Source organism: Ambystoma mexicanum, chromosome 5q, assembly GCF_040938575.1.
Source record: "Ambystoma mexicanum isolate Mex_15411 chromosome 5q, UKY_AmexF1_1, whole genome shotgun sequence".
Taxonomy (NCBI): Eukaryota; Metazoa; Chordata; class Amphibia; order Caudata; family Ambystomatidae; genus Ambystoma; species Ambystoma mexicanum.
Window position 1 is genome coordinate 724,288,223 of NC_090933.1, and position 16,186 is coordinate 724,304,408.

The 16,186-nt window shown below is 45.9% G+C and overlaps 1 long non-coding RNA gene across 1 annotated transcript; it reads left to right on the plus strand.

Moving 5' to 3' along the window:
- The first annotated feature begins 14,867 nt into the window (after positions 1–14,867).
- Positions 14,868–15,882, plus strand: LOC138497619 (uncharacterized). The gene is made up of 3 exons (XR_011278620.1): positions 14,868–14,987; positions 15,081–15,191; positions 15,672–15,882. It is a non-coding gene; the product is annotated as an uncharacterized lncRNA (long non-coding RNA).
- Positions 15,883–16,186: the final 304 nt, after the last annotated feature.

Consider the following 16,186-nt stretch of genomic DNA (forward strand, 5'->3'; position numbering starts at 1 on the left):
TTCATATTGAGTCCATATTGATTCCATTGGACTGAATGTGGCTTTTTTGGCGGAATTACAGCAGCGGAAATTCTGACGATTTCGGCGTTGAGTTGGAGGAGTTACCTGCAGTATTTTCCTGGAGGCAAATCCTCCACTCCAGGGCCAAAATTGTAATTTGGCGCAGTGGTTAAGTTGGCGGTAATGGAGTTACCACCAACTTTACCACTTACCACCAAACTCGTAATGAGGCCGACATTTTCCTCTGCGCAGAAGTATGTTTGCAAGGTACTGCAGCAGATATTGAAGACTTGGACTGGTTAATGAGTTTTCTGTGTAATCACATATGACATATTTTATTTTAGCCTATGTGTTTGGAAAAAGTGTTGTAAGATTTTTAAAGAATTGCAGTGGCTGGCAAGAGGAACATTCTTTCCAAAGTGTCTTCTGCGACAGTAGCTCACAAAGTGGCTTACCTCATTAGTCAGTTGCGCACATCCAAAGAAATTGGCACACAACAGCCAACCGGTTCCACACATAGAGAAAAATAATTAGAGGGAACATTGGTGAAGACCATGGAAACTCTACACAGTTGCTGCTTTGTGTTGCTGTGCAAGCTTCCCATTGTAGTGCTCTTCAGTGGGAGTGATTTCTCTGAGTGAGATCTGTTCAGTTTTAGTGCTGCTCAATGGGGGTGCTGTCTCTAGGTGCTGCTCAGTGTGAGTTCTGTATCTGAGAGCTACTCAGTGTGAGTGCTCTGCTGTTCAGTGGTGAGAGTGCAGCCCAGTGGGAATATTTGTGGTGTTTCCTTTTTAAGAACACGTATTGCCCCTTTAAGGATGTGTCATCATGACAACGTCATGACTGACTGGAAATAAAAGGACCATCCGCACACACGTGCGATAGAACGGCAACAGACTCCATGTAATGGCACTGAGTCACTGTGTCTCATTGTGTTGGGCCTGAAGGCCTACCCTGTGTGATCATGGTCCTGTGGCCCTGCTGGTCTGGGAAAAGCCAGACCAGCATGTGTAACCCTGGTGCCCCAAGGCCACTGTCCCTCTGCATGATCGTACAGCAGCTGCTTGTCCGGGAACCCCCAGCAGCTGAGGTCTTGCCGTGTGACCACAGCCATCAGGGTGATCCCTGCCACTGTAATTGTGTATTGGGTGCCCCCAGAACCCCTTAGGTTGGCCCAGAGTCAGTGTACACAAATGATGTACTCCCCAATCCAAGGGGTAGTTCAAGCAGTGTTTTGTTAAATGTTAACCATCAAAATCAAGGGGATACCAAATATTCCAACACTATATCAGCTATTATATTTGGTATCCCCAGAGAAAAAGATGGGAGGACTTAAAGAAATAGTCATAGTATAGACAAATGATGTACTCACCACCCCGATACAAGGGATAGTTCAAGCAGTGCTTTGGTAAATGTTAACCCTCCAAATCAAGGGGATACCAAATATTACAACGCTATATCAGCTATTGTATTTGTAAAACCCAGAAAAAAAGGATGTGATGGCTTCCAGAAGGAGTTGCAGTGTAGACAAATGATGTACTCGCCACCCCGATACAAGGGATAGTTCAAGCAGTGCTTTGTTAAACGTTACCATAAAAATCAAAGGGATACCAAATATTACAACACTTGATCAGCTATTATATTTGGTATCCCCAGAAAAAAGGATGGGAGTACTTATAGGAGGAGTCATAGTGTAGGCAAATGATGTACTCACCACCCCGATATAAGGGATAGTTCAAGAAATGATTTGCTAAATGTTACCCCTCAAAATCAAGGGGATATCAAATATGACAACACTAAACTAGTGTTTTGTTAAATGTTATCCCTCATAATCATGGGGATACCAAATATTACAACATGATATCATCTATTATATTTGGTACCCCCAGAAAAAAGAATGGGAGGATTTACAGAAGGAGTCATAGGGTAGGCAAATGATGTACTCACCGCCCGATACAAGGGACAGTTCAAGCAGTGTTTTGTTTTAAAATTCTAACCCTCAAAATAAAGGGGATGCCAAATATTGCAACACTATCAGCTATAATTATAATTGTTCTTTTATAACGTGCTTAATACCAGAGAGTGGTTTCCAAGTGCGGGATCGGGATTCAAGCCTGTGTGCGCTGCGTTGTCTTGCTTCCAAGACAAACGCATTGCCCCTGAGCTATCCTTCCTCACCCTTGCTATGTTGCGAACCAAAGAGAACATTCTACTCACCTACTCAATATAAGCGCAATTCAAGTGGTAGTTTGTTAAACATTAGCACTCAAAATCAAGGAGGTATGAAATATTACAACACTAAATGGGTTCTTCAAGTTGCCATTCCCCCAAAAAACAGGATGTGGGGACTCCAAAAGGAGAATTTAATGTAGACTCATAATTTCCTCACCTACCAATAAACGGGCAGTTCAAGTAGTGATGTTTTAAACAAAGCCTCTCCAAATCAAGGGGATACCAAATATTACAGCACTAAGGGCCCCATCACGAGTTGGGCAGTAGCCCTTAAATGCGGCGGTAACGGTGTTACTGCCACATTTACTGCTCTGCCCAATCGCAAGCAGATTTGTACATCTCTTATCTTGTAATTTTGGTTATCTCTATCATTACCTCATTGTGTACATTGCCGCAACATTGTAAGCTTCGAATTATCTTCTGCCTGCGCCCTGGTGCCCCTGGGTAAGGTGCGCCATATAAATAAATAAACAAACAAACAAACAAACAAGCAAGCCCGGCATGTCTACCCGCTCAGAGCTCATACGGCATGCTGATTAAGTGTTGAAACATCCCCCAAAAATGTGCTCAAGTTGCGATTCCTCATTTCATTCTCGCCTGGGCATTCCATGACGACATACTGGAGTGTTTCAAAAACCTTTGCAAAATCTACTATTTGGGTCACTTTTATTTCACTGTCTCCGTACCAACAAAATGTCCTTTGTAGGATACAAATTTAGTCGAAATCTAAAGAATTTAGCACGGTAGTCACTACACAGATATCTCTGCAGATATTTTGGTAGAACATCTCTTTCACGAGATTGCCATGGAGTGACAGGGAATAATGGGAAGCCTGCCCTTTGTTTGAAAGTTAGGCATCAGTCCTTCCTCCACAGTTCTTTTTTAATTAGCAGAGGATTCTGGGCCAGCATCTCCTTATTAGCGTCCAGTTCGGTTAGAACGGTTAAGCAAACTGCTTTCCATTCTACCAAAGTTCGTTCTTTCCCCTTCACAATGACTTCCCTCGGAATGTCAAATCCTCTGACTGCGTCCGCTAGCATACATTTCCTGAAAAGAGAGAGTGTTTTCGAGGTTACCATTGCATCTAGAGAAACTAGAGCTGGTTCATATCTGATAACCTGGACACCACCCCCCTGGCAACTGCAAGATTTTCCTCCAAAATAGCACTTCAAGTTTCACCAAGTCTTGTGGGAAGTTGCCATGGAACAGTCCGAACAATAGGTAACTATCGGTACTACCTTTTGACGTTAGAAAATAATTAGCGGGGCAAGCGTAAATTTGCATAATCTTTTTAAAATCAAAAAACCCTGTCCTGCCATGCTCCGTACTTTCACCCTTAGTGACTCCACCTTTGGTGCATCATTCACGCTGGAGTTTAGCAACATTCCCAAATATGTGAAGTTGTCCACTTTCAAAAGGTGTTCCCCAGCCAAGAACCAGCTACCCTGCTTCGCCCTTGTGCCCTGCAGTGTCTGCATTATTAGGATCCTTGATTTGGACGCATTTATTCTCAAACTGTTGTCTGCCACGTATGAGTTCAGTGTGTCCAGTTTCCTTTGCAAACCCGGTGAGGTTTGGTCCAAGAGGACCAAGTCATCTGCGTATAGAATGTGGCCAGTCGGTTTCCCATTTATTCTTGGTGGAAAGCCCCTTGCTGTGTTCAATGTATCCCCGATGTCGGAAATGAAGAGGTTAAACATTAGCAGGGGCAAGTGGACACCCCCGTTTCAGGCCACTTGATGTTCTTATAGGTCTAGAGAATAGACCTGCACCGTTCAACCAAACCCTTAAAGAGGTTTCTGAGTAAAGGTCCCGGATTGCCAAAACCAGATGTGATGGGCAATCCCACCGGGCCAGTTTCTCCCATAGCGCAACTGGATTGACCGACTCAAAGGCCTCTGCCAGATCTATAAAGGCCAGATAGATCTTCCTGCTCTTGGTCAGAGCTTGTGTCTTTAAAACATTTAACAACAGAATGTTACAACCTGTCCCCATTCCACACACAAAACCAGACTGGAAAGGATCGAAACAGCCCTTTTTTAGGGCCCATTCCTCTAGTCTCTTCATGAGTATGCCTGCAAAGAGCTTCCCGATCACTTCCAGGAGAGCAATAGGTCTATAGTTTCTTGGGTCTTCCCTGTCTCTTTTCTTAAAAAAAAAATCCTGCGACCAAAAAGTAATCAAGCAACTTTTTACATCTGCATGAGGCTCTTGTACACTAAAAAGACCTGCTTGGTGTACTTTAGAAATTAAAATTGGATAGTCTCTCTATGCTTTTAAAAAGAGACATATCTGAGCTGTCATCTTTTCAGCATGTGACATGCTACAGCTCTCTCTGTGGAAAAGAGCAGGGCGCTTCAGAAATGGAGACAGTTTCTCCTTTTACACAGGGTTCTGATGTTGAAGATCGAGGTCTCTGTTGGGGCCTGCCTCGGTTCACCGGGCAGGCCCCTGCGAGTGTCGGGAGCACCCGACACGGACCCTCATTGTGGCAGCGGACAAACGAGTGGGGATCCCCCCATGCGCTCCGGGTCACCGGAGCAACCCACGTGACTGGGATCACCCAGCACACGGCAGCCCCGGCCATGCTCACATGGCCAGGCAGCAGAAGAGGGTGGCGTTGCCCAGCAGGGGCGCCCACCTCGTGGAGGGCACCGTCCCTGGGCCTGCTCCACGCGGTGGTGAACCAGGCTGGTGCACACACTAACAACACCGGAGTCAGTTTCAGATTGACTGACGAGACGGAAACGGCTCGTTCTTTTTATTAACTTGGTCACATGGTTCTCCCACACTGGGAGGTAGCATGTCTCCCAACTTGGGTGACATGCAACAGTCTCCAGCATAGCATTGGTAAACTGTGCCTTTTCTTCTTAGACTGTCCCATGCACTGCAGAGAGGAAGGCTTTTTATATGTTGACGGATTGGCACTTTTTATCCCCACGCTTTATTTACCCTTTGCACGTCCCGGTACCAAATGTAGTCGAGGGCAAAAGAAAGCTATGTTGTATTCGCAGTCATAATGCCACAGATTAATATCTTACTACATGCCTTGTTTGCACTGTGGTCTAGGGTTGGAAGGTGCCTGGGCACAAACTCACATTTGTTTCCTTTTAGAAATAAGAATAAACAAATAATTGTCTTTTGATCCGTATGCGGTTACATAATGGGATTGAGTTACGCTTCTAATACACAGCTATCCTCCTGTGTTGTCTGATGGTAATTTCCCTCTGCAATGGAGGTCTCAATGGATGGTTTTTCCTTCTCTCAAACCAAAGATTATGAACTGGGTTTCTTTTCTTTGGTCCAGAGTGCCTTGCTTAACAAAAATCGCCTTTCGCCTCTCTCATTGAATCGTTTATTGTTGTTTTTTTTTGCCTTTTCCCTCAGCAGTTCACCCTGTTTGTGCCACCGATAAGCCAAAACAATTGAATTAGAGTACAAATGGGGAGAAATGGCATACGAGGAGGGACACAAAGCTTGAAGGTGTTTAGTTAATACCCACCCATTGACTGCCCATGGCCATGCTAATGCCTATGGCCTTTCCCATCCAGTACCTGCCCTCTCCCAAAACACCTCCTCATGGGAACTCTTTGAGCTGGCTTTAACCTTTCAATCAAACGTTGCTCTTGAAGTGCCTGCCAGCTACTAGGGCAATACAATTATCTTAACCAGGTCTGCCTTCAGCCTCTCGATTTATAAGCACTGTGCATGTCCTTCACTGAAGTCCTGTTAAAAACAAGCATTGGCAAAGCAAAACGTTGTGGCTTGTGTAGTTATTAGGCATTTGCCAGGCACTGGTATCAAATGTCAAGGTCCAGATAATACCAGTACTGCAATGCCGGGCAAGTGTCTTTCCCATGCCTACACAAAAGCCCAAACTGCTGGCATTGCCAATGCTAGTTTAACCAGCTTGGTAACGTATATATTTAGTTCATATATATGTTTACCTAAACCATTTTGGCCTGTTGACACTTAATTGATGGGCCACACCTCCTCCCCCCTGTTTTATTAATGTTCCCTGGTCCACCCGCCCCCTCCCATCCACCCCACCAATACTGATTTCTAGAGAGGCCACAGCAGCCTTATATTTAGATGATTTCATTGCTATAGGAGGATGCTTGCAGTACTGCCGAGTATTTGAGACTTTTATTGCAATAGGAATCTGGCTCTGCGATCTAAAGGTAATTTCATCAATCACCACTATGGAGTTGTGCTCGGCGTGTTGCTACTTCTGTCTGATAAAGCTGAGGCCGGGCTCTGAAAACCTCATATTTCTGCAACAGCAACACGCTGGGAGGGGACACATTTAGACATTACCAGCAGGCCCGAAAACAGGTGAAGAGGAGGGTAAAAAAGCATGGGATACAAATTATTACATAACCCGCTAACGCCCAGAGTTCTTAAAGGTCCTCTCAATCATATTCCAATTCTCACTGTTAGTCTGACCCCACCTCCCATGCAATTGTGTTCCGGATCCCAATTTGTACTCACAATAGCCAGCGATTCAATATTTTTATGGCCGCCATACCTGCTCGTACTCGCATCAAATCAGAAGGGAGCCAGCACTTTTCAGCGTGAAGTGCATAAAACCAGAACTCTACGTGACATGGTAGTCACACAAGGGAGGGCCGGGGCTAGATCCCTACCGCCTGCTACGGTGTATTGAATTGAATTGAATTGAATTGATATTTTATTTATATCGCGCTCGTACACAAGTGTTTCGGAGCGCGACAAGGCAAGGGAGGGGAACAGGGGAGAACAAAACAGCGATCTTACTAGGCCTAGTGACATTGAGAATGTGCAAGTGCATGGTGTAGCTTCGGGTTGGTGAAGATAGGTGTCAATCAGTCTCCATCTGCCCGTATGAACAAGTACCCTCAGAGCCCAACTATTTCTGTCCCACGTCCTTCGTCACCGCCAAGAAAGTAAAGGGAGAGGCAGTTTTAAAAGATTCTATGTCAAGACCGGAGTCTCTGATTATGCTTTCTCTCTTTACCTAAAACTCGAGCAGCATATAACAGTTACAACTCTAATAAATAATTTACACAATCAAAAAACTACATATCCCAGATAAAGTCTTTTTTGTGTAGTTCATTTTTTTTGTTTAAACATAATTTTTATTTGCATTTCTTAAACAAGTATAACATTCCCACCCGCCTCCTCCCCCAACACCCACCTTAGGAGCCCAGTCTCCACTTCGCTTCCTTCGGGTACCATGTCCATGTCTCTAAGCTCTTTGGGCTGTCTGATCTTAGCAGTTCATATCCAGTACCCGAATGTTCTGAAGGCACCATTGCTGGACGAAGTCACTTTTTGGAAACCGTAGCATTTCCCCACCTTTCCTGCTGAAATCTGTCCACATCCCCTTGGACCTTATAGTTGATCCATTCCATCGCCACTATGTCCCAGAGTTTGCGATACCAGTTAATTAACGCTAGTGGAGAGGTTTGTTTCCAGTCTTTGGCTATCACCATCTACGTGGCTATTAGGGTCGTAGTCAATGCTCTTTTTTGGGATTTCGTGATTATGTGGAGTTCTGGTCTCAACAGACCACATATGGTCTCCGATAGTGTCAGTGGAAGGACTTCCTGGACGATTTCTTGTAAGCATCCAAAGATCTCTTCTCAGAACCCCCTTATCTTAGGACATCCCCACCAGATGTGCGTCCAGTCCCCAACTCCTTTACAACCCTTCAGCATTCTTCCAATGCTGATCTGAACATCTTACGCAGTTTGCTGGGGTATAATGCCACTGTACCATCATTTTATACCGGGCCTCTCGGAGTTGCAGTGACCTGGTGAACTTCGGAATATTTCTCCAGTTCCTCCCAGTGGTCTATGAATATTTCCCGGCCCGATACTCCCTCTCATGCATCCTGGAATTGGCAGCGTGTTGGAGTTGGGCATTCCTGCAATATTTTATATATGTCTGCTACTAGGTGCTTGTCCCCCATGTGGGAGGTGATGTATTTCTCAAACTGTGTCTTATTGCGGCTGGATATGTTTCTTTCTGACACAGCCAGTGTCTCAGTTGTAAGTACTCGAATCTCTCCCCTTCACACATCCCCACTTGTGCTTTACAGTCCTTAAAAGACATTACCCTCTTGTGCCCAATCATATCTCTGATCGTAACACACCCCTTTTCTTTCCAGCGTTTGAATGCTCCCTTTGCCATGGCTGGGGAAGATTCTGGGTTGTCAAACATTGGGATGAAGGGAGATGGCATAGATGATAGGTGCCCTTTCTTAATTCTCCTGTCCCAGATGTCCCAGGTTGTGCGCAGAATTCTGTTCTGTCTGGCCGTTAGTCATTTTCACACGAGCTAATCAGCTTCAGATATAGATCCACTATTAACGGCACATACACATTGGAGGGCAACAATTTGAATTGTTCATCACATATTCTGAGCCACGCCTTGAGAACGACGTGAAAGGTCGAAACACGCGTCGGCTGTCTACTAACCAATAAATTGGGATTTGAAGCCAGATTCATTTGTCTTTTGGATTCTTAACAAGAATTTTTTGGGATCTGCGCACTGAACATATACGTCCATCATCATCTTCATGTTTATCTGTACTGGTGTTTACTAGGGGACGCCAGAGGAAGTGTAACACTGCAGCAGACCATACCTTTGTATTTTTTGTGGTATTAACTAGCGCACTGACTATATTACGACCCCCAGTTCTCCTTATTTTCTGGCCGTTAGTGGTCTCACATTCCCTCGCAACCACAATAGGCCTGATAGGGGCATCCCGGCCACCGCCCTATCCATGCGTGCCCATATTTTGTATGTGCTGCCCGAGAACCATTCCCTGAGCTGGGCCACTTCGTAGTACTGATATAGGTTTGGTAGTCCCAACCCACCTCTGTGTGTTGGGGCCCTCATCAGATCCATGGACACTCTTGGGTGTTTCTTCTGCCAAATAAATGTAGAGATCAGCCTGTTTAATGATGTGAAAAATGAGTTTGGGATCGCTTTGGGGAGGGTGTGGAACAAATAGAGAATCCTAGGGAGGGTCACCATTTTTACCGTATTTACCTCCTCCTAGCCAGGAGATATTCATCGGAGACCATTTAGTGAAAACCGCTTGCGTTTGTTTGATTAGCCCCGGGAAATACAACCTGTAGAATGCTTCTACTGTATTCGTCAGTTTTATTCCCAGGTATACTAGTTAGCCCTTCGCTATGCGGAATGGGGAGCCGTTCCTTACACGTTCCGACACCTCTTTCTAGAGTCCCACCTCTAGCATCTCAGACTTCCCCATGTTACTTTTCAGCCCGGACAACCCTTCTTGTTCTTTAAGAGTGGTGACTAGCGCGGGAATAGAGTTCTCAGGGTCTTCTAGTGTCACTAACATGTTGTCAGCGTACGCCGCCATTTTGTGGACTTCCCCCCCGAATGGGACTTCCTTGATAGACTGATTCTGTCTGATTGCCGCTAGTAGCTGTTCCAAGTATATGGCATATAGATGAGGAGACAGGGGGCATCCTTGTCACGTTCCATGTTCCACCCTAATTGCTTCCGAGATGTGGTTGTTCACATCCAGGCGAATCTGAGGGTTATTATAGCTTGCCCTTACCATTTGCATAAATATACCCCCAAACCTCATTAGTTCCATTGTCTGAAACAGGTACAGCCACTTCACTCAGTCAAAGGCCTTCTCAGCGTCCAATGATACCAGAGTGGTGTGTATCTGCTTAATGTTTAGTTTCTCTAACAAATGGGCTACCCTCCTCGTGTTATCCCAGGTTTGTCTCCCCTTGATAAATCTGGATTGGTCTTGTCCTATGATCCCAAAGAGCACTTCCTTTAGTCTATCGGCCAGAATCCCTGTAAATATTTTGAAATCTGTGTTTAGTAGTGCAATCGGCCTATAGAAACCACTGCAAGTGGGGTCTTTGTTTGGTTTCTCGAATAAGACCACTTTTGCCTCTGTCATGGATCCCGTCACTCCGCCGCCTTCTCTAAAGGTGTTGAATACTTTTCATCTCCTTACAGTAAATCTTATAAAAGCTCCCGTTGTAGGCATCTGGCCCTGGGGCTTTGTTGTTTGGCATCTTTTTAATCGCCCTTTCCACTTCTTTCTCTGTTACTTTGCTGTCCAACACCTACCTCCCTTTTGCCTTAAATTTATTCAACTCTATTCTTTCCAGGAAGGCCCATATTTGGGTCGTATCTGGGTTCCCTGTGGATACAATTCTCTATAATATTTTGTGAAGGCCTTTGTTATCCCCTCGCCGACCCTTCTGTTGTTTCAGGAGCCTGGCCTGCATTTTGTCAGCCTTATTGGCTGCAACATAATATTGCTGTTTAAGCCCTATTTAGTAGTCGTAATTGCCTCCGTGCTTCCTTAACTTTGTTGTAATTCTCCCTGGTTTTCTGAACCGCTAGGGGATTTTGGGCCTATGTCAGTGTTTCGTCATGATCTTTTTCTAGTCTATCTCTTTCTGTGTGCTTTTGAGCTTTTAGTGAGATAAGCTCCCCCCTCAGTACCACCTTAAAGGTGTCCCAGACGCTCCTGAGTGAGACCTCTCCAGTAGCGTTTATTTCAAAATATTAATAAGCGTATCTCTTATCGCCAGATCTCTAAGGAGATCCCCCGGAAACCTCCACAACCAAAGGGGACTGCATGGATTTAGATTCCCTAACAGTATTGCCATCGAAGCATGGTCTGATATAGAGGTCGGGCCTAAGTCTATAGTCTGTGGTGTGCCAAGAATTCCACATGCTAGATCTATCATAGAGTATGTGCAGTGTACATGCGAGAAGCATGTGAACCCTGCCTCCGGTCCTTTCTTTGCCCTCCACAGATCTTTAAGGGCTATGCCTTCCATTCTATCCCGCAGTGCCCGTGAGGGATGCATTGCTTTCTGCATGTTCTGTCCACACCTGTCACTTGCCGGATCCCATATCATGTTGAAATCCCCTGTGAGTAAGATTTCTCCCTTCGCAAACTGCTCTAACTTTCCTATGGCCTGGTTCAAGAATGGGGCTTGCCCTGTGTTTGGCACGTATATGGTGGCTATGGTGAATACCCCCCCCCCAACTGAACCTGCACAAAAACGTATCCCCCTTTCCTGTCCGTGAGTGCATCTCCTATTTTTGCACCGAGTGAGTTTTTAAATCCCACCATCACACCTGCTGTTTTATTGCTAGCATTGGCCTGGTATATTTGTTTATAGTTCTGTATCTTCATTTTATGGTTGTTCTCTTTTTTAATATGTGTTTCCTGTAATAGGAATATATCTGCTCTGTGGCTCTTTATTTGTGTCGTCACCTTCCTCCGTTTAATCAGAGTATTCAGACCCCGGAAATTATGAGAGTATATCTGCAAGGAGCCTGCCATTATTTTACTACCCTTGCCCATCTCTCCTTCCTGCTGGCCTGGTATGAGCTTCTGGTACCGTCCGTGTGACCTTCCAATTGTGGTTCCTCATCTCCCCCCTCCCCTCCTTTGTCCCTGCCTCCCCTCCCTCTAACCCCCCTCCCCTCCAGGTCTGACTCAGCATCTGAATCTGCTGCTCACTCCGTGGGCGCCGACCCAAGTTGTACCTGGACCCAGAATTCAGGTTAGGCTGACCATCCATTCCCAAGTGGTTCATCCTCCGCTCCCAGCTAGACCCCCTCATGATTCATCACGGGTAAGTCTGTAGGGCTCAAACTAACCCGTCCCCTTGCTCGAATGAGGGTGCCTAATCCTTGCCTGTCCGCTTCTCCGCTTTTGGGCCCCAGCTACCACCAGGGAATCTCTGCTTCATTTCCTGGGTCTCGGGCCTTTTAGTTTCTCTTTCCTTTTCCCTTGAACTGTAGACGACTCCCATTGACTCGTTTCCCATCTCAATATGGCTACAGCTCTCTCTTCTTCCCCTGTGGCCTCCTCTTCTATGCCTAGTACGGCCATTCCCTCTTCGCATGATGTCACTCTTTGCTGTCTCCCGTCCCACGGGAAGAGTAGGCCAAAGGGGAATGTTCATTTGTATTGGAATTTTCTTTTCCTGCAGCTTCTTTGTGATCGGGCCTATCGCCCTCCTTTTTTGAAGGGTAGATTTTGCCAAGTCTTGAAACAGGCTTACTGCTGAGCCGTTTACCACGATCGAATCTTGCACCCTTGCAACCCTTAGTATTTTCTCTTTGTCCTTATAAGATGTCAGGGCAGCCAGGATGTCTCTGGGTCTATTTCCTTCACTGCTCCTCTTCAGGCCTACCCTATGTACCCTGTCTATCTGGAACTCCTCTGGAGCACACTCAGTAAGTAGGTTAGAAAAGCATTATTGAATGGTTATTTTCAGCTCCCTGTCCTGAGTCGACTCCGCCAGGCCTTTTATCCTAATGTTGGACCGTCTCGAGCGATTTTCAAGGTTTTCTGCCTGTATTTCAAGGCAGTGGCTATTTGCTCCAACAATTCGGAATTCTGAAGTACCTCCTTTTCTATTTCGGACAAGCCCTGTTCTGTTCCATCTACTCTGCTGCCCAGCGAGTTGATATCTTCAGGCTTCCGAGTTGTTGCTGAAATGAAGTTGTCAGCCTCTCCTCCATCCCGTAGAGACACTTTGCAGGTCTTCCTCTTCAGGGCCATCGTCTCGGGTCCCGGTGTGTCTTCCTCGTCCCTGTCTGCCTCGTAGGAATCTTCTTGTCCTCCCTCCACCTTCTGCCAGTGTCTCTGCAGTTGGTCCATCTTATTGTTTTTTCTGGGGAGCAACTGACCGTGGCCCTGTCTGATTTTCGGGCCTGGCATCTGCAGGTGGGGTCTTCCTTCCGTTGCTGTAGTGTTGCCTTCTGCTTCTGCTTCCTCACACTGCTGGGGTTGGCCTGTACCATACGTCTCCCTCTGTTAGCTTGTATCCGTTAATGTCTCTGTGTCTTGTTCAGTCCCTTTGGTGTTTCACTGTTTTGGCTCTTCCGGTTGTATGTATCTGTATCTCCGGGTCACATGTGGGATTCCTTGCCTCTCCTCTGCTCCGACTTGCAGCCACCCACCTATGCTTTCCACCCTGTGCATTATCTTTGGCGGTGAGTTTAGGTCCTAGCTTTCATTTGCATGGCTTCTCCTCTTCTGCCTCTCTGTGGCATGGGAGCACCTCAGTTCTTCCTTGGTGATGTCCTTTGATGAGCCTTGCCCATGTAGGGGCCCTTTATTTATCTACTGAACCTAGTTGCTTCTGCTCCCCGGGGTAGTGTCTTCTGTCCTTCACCACCTTTCCCCATTCTGGGGTCTTGCCTTTATCCGCCCGAGGCAAGGATCTGTGTGTGGGGCCCTTCTCTCCCTTTGGGTCACCACTGTGTGGTCGAGTAGGTACCTTCCTACTCTTTAACCCGCTGTGTGGCAGCCTTCACAACATCCCATTGTAGATGAATGCAGTGCCAGTGGTAGTGTGCCCTTCCTCATGCCTCTGTGTGCGTCTGCTGCATCTTCTATGAAGTGTCTCTAACCTCCTTTGGTGCTGCCCGTCACCGGGCCTTATCTATGTGGAGCCCCCTTTGCTTGTCTCTTCAGCTCCTAGAGGCAGGGTGTCTTTTGCCCCCCTGCTTCCTCTCCACTTGCTGGTGTCCTGGCCTCCTCTGCCTTGGGCTCAGGCGTGTGCGTGGGGGACCTTCTTTCCCTTTGGAGCTCTGCCATGTGGGCGTGTAAGTATCTTACTATCCCTTGTCCCGCTGTGCTGCAGCCTTCTTACTGTCCCGTTGTGGCTGTCAGTGGCGCCGGAGGCAGTGTATACTTCTGCCCGCCTCCATACACGTCAGCCATGGCTCTTGTGGGGTGTCCCCTGCACCTCTGAAGGTCCGTGGGTGAAGCGTGTCTGTCCTCCGGTTGGCCCCCCGTCTCTCGGCTGAAATGGTTTGCTCCTCCGCCCTCACTGGCCTGGATTGCAGCCTCCCCGTCCGGGGCTGTTTTCCTTCCAATCCGTACTTCCAGGTTACCAATCCCTGTTGTCACAGCGAGAGAAGTACTGGATCCACACACTTGACACTTTGCAACCTAAGGGTCTGAATGATGAATTCTCTTTGAGTTGCTTTCTATAGTGAATTGTGAAACTCACATGTTACATCGCCAACTACTATACACAAGTGTCAGTATCCCGGACCTTAAAAAACATTTTTTTTCTTTGTCATTACAAGTGTTGTGACTTTGATGTTTTCTTCAAGGGAACTGTATTTTCCTATGTTTGACTTGCCTATATTCACTTAAATGTTTGCACCTGTTCACGAATGACCAATTGAACCATCTCTCCATTCGTTCGAACCTTGTATGAGTAATAGGCTACATCGCAATCTTTTATCCCCTTGCCATTGAATTATACTTGTCTCACTATATAATGAGTAGCCTCATGACTCTACATGATTTGTTTTGGACTATTAAGAGTAAACTGCATGTACCATTTGTGTTATCTATCATGACTGTAACGATTATTGTACTATTCACAAATTTCTGTTCCATTAGAACCAAAATTATAAAATGCGTTGCGATGGTGAACACCAGAATTCTTATGTTTCATTATGGAACATATTAACTCTACTTTTCTTATTTATCCTGATCTCTGGTCAGTCCCTATGAGTACGCTTGCACTATGCGCCATTGCATGATGGCCTCCATATTCCTCACTCACCGGCTTCTATGCCCTTTTCTATGTTTATTATTTAGTTTCCTTTCTACGTCTGACGGCGTGTCCCCAGCACAGCTCGTTACCTAGGTTACGACCGCGCGGAGCCACTGCCTGCCGGTTTCAGTTTCCACTAACAGTGTTCCCCGCACTGTACAGGTAAGCTACCGCTACTTGGGTCCCTTTGCCCGGTTGGGAGACCCCAGGTTTATTTTTCTCCAGTATAACAGAAATGTATATGTCCCCACTTAGGTGCCAGCAGTACGTGTCTCTTTGCAGATGCCCTGCATCGTATAATTGTTTCGAATACTTGTTGACCACACGGATGCCCCTGTTGCCTTGGCTACTCGTCCCGCAACTCGAGTGAGTGCATTCTTTAAAACCAATTCCGGTTTATTTTAAGTATTATTTATTTTATTCAGTAGCGCTCTTTTGGAGTTATTCTTTCTCCGTCCACAGGAGGGGTATGGTTTTTTCTTAAACACGCTCCCCATATTGACTCAGCTTTTTCACTATTCAAGGGTGGTCCTTGCTATTTAGAACCCACTACCGCTTTTGGCTTATCTCGATCTGTCTGACTCTTCATCACGCCATTTTCTAGATCCCACCATGTAGGTGGATCTCACACAATACATCTCCTTTGTTATGTGTTTAGCTATTAGTATAGAGTGTTTCTCTTTGATCTGTTAGTTCACTCTTTTCACCATACTAGATCTCCAGTATTCTGCTCTTCACCATCTCGCTAGCATCCCGAGTTATGTACAGCTTGTCAGTCAGTCCTTGACTGTTATGGAAATAAAATAAAAGATTTTACTTTTTGTCTCCTTGAAATGTTGTCAACAGTTCAATTGGGCCCTTATGAAGAAGAGGTTACCCTCGAAACGCGTCGGCCACTCCACAATTGGACAGCATCACCTCTCCATCATTTATTGCTTCTTCGCAATTTGTTTTAATATGTTAAACGTCACGAATTACTTTGTACAACAGAATGTGCCTTTTGGCAAATTTTGTTTTCCTCTTTGCCAAATAAATTGTTATATGCTCAACTAACAAACTGCTGTTATATATCTATATCCATATATTTGAAGGCCCTATGTGGCATCAGTAAACAGTGTGCAGGGGACGGGAGGGCCCCACTTTTTGGGTCCTCTTCTATTTTCTCTTTTCTGATTTAGGCTTTGTGCCAAGGCCTTTTTTCCTCCCCCGCACCTTTAAATTCTTAAACCAGCTCTTCTGTACATATAATGATGATTTGAATTTCTATATCAATTGTTACCAGGTGTGCACCACTGTCAGCATTTTTGTTTTCTCCAGCTGTGCCCACCCGGGCCTGAGCACTGCCGAAGGTGCGTTCTTCT